At 35.9% G+C, this 6,000-nt stretch overlaps 1 pseudogene; it reads right to left on the reverse strand.

Moving 5' to 3' along the window:
* Positions 1 to 5,057, reverse strand: part of LOC138698968 (putative polypeptide N-acetylgalactosaminyltransferase 10) — a 38,593-nt pseudogene extending 33,536 nt beyond the window's left edge.
* Between the last annotated feature and the right edge of the window lie 943 nt (positions 5,058 to 6,000).

Below are 6,000 nucleotides of genomic sequence, written 5' to 3' on the forward strand. Positions count from 1 at the left end.
ATCCATTTTAATATTATCTCCCCATCTATGTCTCGGCCCCCCTTAAAGGTTTTTTTCCCTCCGGCCTCCCAACTAACACTCTATATGCATTTCTGGATTCACCCATACGTGCTATACATGCCCTGCCCATCTCGCTGTGGTCGTGCCAAAGAATCAGTCCCATTCCGAGGCTTATTTGAAGGATTCGTAACAAGCTTTTTTTTTACGGTGATGGGTATGATAGCAAAAAAAAAAAAAAAAAAGAAAAAAAAAAAAAAGAAATTAGTAGATGATAGAGATATTACAAACCTTGTACCCAATAGCAGAAGGGTAACTTCTCAACCACTAAGAATATAGATAACACAATGAAAAAGCATGTACAGTGAAACCTCGATTCATATAGTTTTTCAGGGGAACAAGAAACAAAAACTATAAATACAGGATAACGATAATACGGGAAACCATAAAAAATCACTGTACTTAGGCATATAATAAACGCAACAGAGTTATGGACACATCCCACCACTCCCTAGACCTTTAAGGGAAACATTCCCACATAATCGATGCATTTAATTTTTAATAAAAAATATCTTAGTGCTTTTCTTTAGGAGAAAAATGTGGTAGAACTCTATGTAGAATGTTTTATAGTGGACAGGGACGTGATTACTGTCCAGTGCATGGCAATTCTGTCGTTTTTAACCTCCTTTTCTTCCAACTATGAGTTTCAAGGTCTAAGCGAATTCCGCTTGAAACTCATAGTTGGAAGAAAAGAAGGTTAAAAACAACAGAATTGCCATGCACTGGACAGTAATCACGTCCCTGTCCACTATAAAATATTTTACACAGAGTTCCACCACATTCAAAGAAAAATTATGTTGAAAACATAGTTATTCACACATTTTTCAGTCCTATGATGAAAATTGCAACAAAAAGGTACTGGAACGTTGTTTTGGCACATTCCGCCATAAAAAAAACATTGATCTTAAATAATGTAAAATCATAATGTACATGTCTCGTAATATTTCATTTTTGTTCGTAAACTTGCTATAAAAATTTGGATGCTTAAATAGGGTATAAAATGAATAACTGAATGATTATTGTTTACACTGAATTACTTTATCAGAACATTATGTACACTATTTCTTGCAGAAAAATTCTGTAATTAGCTTTACTTTCGTGCACACTTCACACCTGAAATCTATAGTGAATTTCAGATGAGAATGATACTGGTGTAAACAGAAAGGTGGAGTTTTATCACGTCCCATACCATCATACCAAATCATGCATGTGATAAGGATGGCGTGTGTGCTAGAAATTAGTTCAAAATTCCTAATGAGAGGTTGATCATTAGTGGTAATTTAGACAGAAATTATGTTAAAATCATGAACCTAGATTCATGATGCATTTAAAATGCAGATACATGTTACGACAAATCCATTCTCATAAAATTTATACTACTGTGTAAAGTAGGTCGGCTTCCGTTAGCCCATACCGTTGTATTCCATGCAACTAGAACCTGCCTCACAAATTATGCCTATACCATATTATCTCATGATAATAATGCCGAGATCTGTCTAGCTCTTTAATAATCCTACAAAGATACTTCTCCTGTACGCATCTAAGCATAATATAAATATTATATACTGAACATAAACAATGAACAGAAACATTTACCACTACTGAGATCAGCATCTTGTTGTAACATAGCCGACTCTAAAAAAGTCGCAGAATCTCGTTAGAGAGGACGACTGCGTAATACATTCCATAATAATATTAGCTATATTGGAATTGGTATAGTGAGATTTGCCTAAAGATGTCCCCACCCAGAGATCCAATTGGGGGACAGTTTTAACACCGGAATGTTTATCTGGGACTCATACTCATGTATGTTGTGGCTTTCATGTAACTGTTTTCTTAACGGGCACCAGTGTTTACAATGTGGCAGTTACTTCACCAGACTTAAACCCCCATTAGGCAAGGGGGACCGCAACTGTCGTTGGTCAACGGGTCCTTCGGACCTAGCCGGGAGGACTAAATAGATGTTATTTAGATCCACCGACCTTTCCCTCATGTGCCGCTGAGGGACGCTGTTGTGCTGTGATAGGCCAGCACCTATGTAAATGGCATTTCCTCCATTTTAGATGAAACAGTTATACCGCTGTGATTCGGTCCCCAGATCCTCATCTGTTAAAAGCAGGGTGTACCACGGGGAGGTTGAGGTTGGGAATTGGGTAGGAGAGCTATAGGAGGCACATCACTACCCCTTACACTGCAGTTCAAAAATATTGGAAAGCACGACTGCTAATGGCTTCATTGCCAGATGCAAGGCACTATACAACAACAACAACAACAACAACAACAACATATTAGCTATATACCTCCACATCGTTCTTGTGAGGAAAAATCGGACTAATCAATAAGTTACTATAAAACTATGTTTCTTCCCAGAATCTGATGTTTGTCTTCATAGCACAGATCACACACGTAGTAACTACTTTCTGTATAAATAAACTACATCAAACGCATGTGGAGAGTTTGCGCTGCACAAAAATGATGAATCATGTTACATATTATGGTGGTATAATATATCTTGTGCTTATCCGCAAAGTTTGACACAGTCTTAGGATCATAATATTCTGCATGTTCCTGCTTCAAAGATAATAACGGAAAGCAAAAAGTTCACCCTTTCAAAGTAAAAAAAAAAAACTATCCATCCAGAAAAATACAGCTTCGGGACCGTGATTTCTCAACAACTGATGTGATAAAATGGCAGTTTGATGAACGATGGAACCAGAATAAAATAGCGTTACTTATATGGGACTATTTTCAGGACCAAAAAAGTGGACGAAAAAGACGGAAAAACAGTGATAATGGGAACAGTGTATCGAGGTTCCACTGTAGTATTAGCACATGAAGACTAAATTCTTCATTTGACAGTCCCTAAAATATGTCGTGAAATAGTTTCAAATGATCATGATTTAATTGGAGATGAAATGAATACATCTAGAGAGAATTCTCAATACTGAATATGTTATTTCTTTATAATAGTTAAATTTGTGACCATTTTAGACTTACCCTGCCTACAATATCCCCTTTCTGGGGATTTGGAATGGAGCGAATTTCCTGTAGATGTGCCCCACACGAGACCATGGGGCATCCACCATCTGACCCCCATACATCCAAATCTGCAGTCAATCAAACATTGAGACAGTTCGTTAGTTCACTTAAAAAATACTTTCCTCAAATCTGAAATAATTAAGTAATGTAATCGTAAAAACAAAGACTGTGGACAATTTAAATGTGAACACTAATAAAATAATACATGTATGGTAACCCTTTTAAGTGGGACAAAAAACAGTTATGGGTTATTCAAGGAAAGATTCTATTAAACTTTAGGTCATTTTTCTGTGATTTTTTGGTTACCAACTAGAGCCCTAGTGAGAATGATATAGTTCTAAGCCACACAGACAAAATTTTACAGGAGAGTGTTGAAGGTTTGGAGTCCAGTGCTATTAGGTTAGTATTATAATTTCTTCGGCATATATTTACATAATTTATTGAGTAACTTTTATAATTTTTTTACTAGTAGCTTCCTAGCTTCCTCATAATAATATGTGTAAGAAATTAACCAATTTTATATGACTCTGGACTATTCTATTCTCATCCCTTCAACTGGCAACTCATTTCAGCCACTTTCAAAACTGTAAAAAAATGATACAAAATTGTTTCGTCTCCATTATAGTACAGAGTAACATAAGCAATTTCACAACTTACACTGCACATTGCTCAATGATCAAAGAGTCTTCTACCACTATGATAGGTGAAATTTCTAACTTCTGTAGTATTTAAGCTAGTTGGTTTATTTCTGGCACACATATTCCACATACGATATATATATATATATATATATATATATATATATATATGCTACAAATTTTCATGCATGTCTCCCAGATATTTTCTGAATTATGCCCTTTTTCTAAAAAAAATTGGGACATATTTTCAAAATCTATCTCCTCATACAAATTTTAAGTATATGATCTTGAAAAAAAATTACAGTATCTTTGATCTACCCAGAAAAGCACTAAGCATCCATATTTTAGAAATATATCCTTAGAATAGAGAAAAAATTATTATTTTGTCAAAAGCTTTTTTTTTTAATTTTCTAGTACCTATTGTTACACAAATTATTTTTTAATTTAAAAAGTAATTAACATATCAAAAATTTGACATATTAATTTGCTAATCACAGTGTAGAGAACATGCAGTAAAAATTCCATTTTCCTAGAATTAAAATTGTAAGAGCCATTAGGTTAATTAGTTCTACCTGATGGATCCACCACAGAGAAATATTGAAGAGCAAGAATGCTAATGGCTTCGTTGCCAAAGCCCAGCATTAGATAACAACAACAACAACAAATTGTAAGAGCCTTTACACTTCGAACTTGACGAAATGTGCTGAAAAGAAAGTATGAGAAATAAGCTTGTAAAATCTCCCTGAAATTGAAGTTCAAAGGTGCAGCTGTTTATATATTGCGTAATTTTTATGATTTCGAGCACCGCAGAGCACTGAAACTTGCTCAACATATAATAAGAGATTACTGATTCAATTTTTACAAGAAAACGAAAATGCGATTTTTGACTTAAAATAAATTCCACCAGTCACCCTCCCTAAAGACATCAAAGCATGGAACAGTTCAGTATCAGACTAGTTCGTAGCTAGTCTGTTGCTCGATTTATTGTAACCCAAAAACTGTCTAGCGAGTCTCGTAATTCCTCTCTCATATTTTTTTTACCAGAAGACGAAAGTAGTCCAATTTTCGAAAAACATTCATTTCTTCTTTCACCAGTAATACGGAAAGTTCAATCCAGACCCTTCTTGAAGACATGCCCTGTACAATAAATGCTTAAGTAAACCCATTCTACCTTCAAAAAATGTCCACAGCCTTGCAAACTCAACACAAACACACCTTGAAAGAGAGCTCGTACTGTTCTCCTCCCCAGATTTCAAGTCCTTCGTCATAGCCTTCTAATTCCTAGAAGAATTTGGTACTGATCGCAAACAACCCTCCTGCCATCACAGGGCTCCTGCAAAACAAACAACAAATGCTTCTTTGTATGCAAGTCAAACAAAGTAATAATAATAATAATGATTTGCAAAGTAATAATAGTTCTTATTCGATGACTAGTACTTAAATGAACATTTTAACCCAACTGTCTCTGAGTTACCAGTACGTTGTCTGTGGTGCATTATATGAAAGTTTTTCTACATTACACCAAGGCCTCTTCCAAGAAAAATAATGCCTTACAATTAAACCCGCTTGGAAGTAATTCAATCATTAAAAAATAGTTATTTACGTAACTAGAACAGAAAGTGATACTTTTGTGGACAAGTGAGATGTTTATGGACGAGCCATTAGCCAAGTCCAGAATTTTGAAACAAGTGCACGAAAGACACTTTCGCACTAGTTACATACAATAGTTTGTTTCATGATGGTTAATATTATAATAATATTATACGAATCTACCGACACGGAAGTTCATCTCAGACTAAAATTTATCTTACCCCTCTATACCCATTGGTGATACAGCCATAGCACATGATAAGGTCAAAGATAAGGTATTGCCTCCTCTTGAAGACTACAACTACTACCACCATCACTATAAACACTACTATCACTACCAACATTGCTATCACCACCACCACCACCACCACCACCACCACCACCACCACCACCACCACCACCACCACCATCTCGTCAACATTTTAAAACATAGAAAGTCTATACTACTGAATTGAATTTATGGGAGGGGGGAACTATGGCCCAGTATTGCGACCTGTTAAGGTCTATTGCGCTAATCCTCAAACTAGGCGCATTCCCAAATCCACACCGGCTGACTACACTAAGGTTCGCTGTGTACCCAGGCGACGAGCAGGCAACCCCCCTCTTCCCTAGGCCAGGGAATACTGATGAAATGGAGAAATGATGACAGAATGATGTAAATGCCTAATATGCGGAA

This window comes from Periplaneta americana, chromosome 4, assembly GCF_040183065.1.
Source record: "Periplaneta americana isolate PAMFEO1 chromosome 4, P.americana_PAMFEO1_priV1, whole genome shotgun sequence".
In the NCBI taxonomy this organism is placed as follows: Eukaryota; Metazoa; Arthropoda; class Insecta; order Blattodea; family Blattidae; genus Periplaneta; species Periplaneta americana.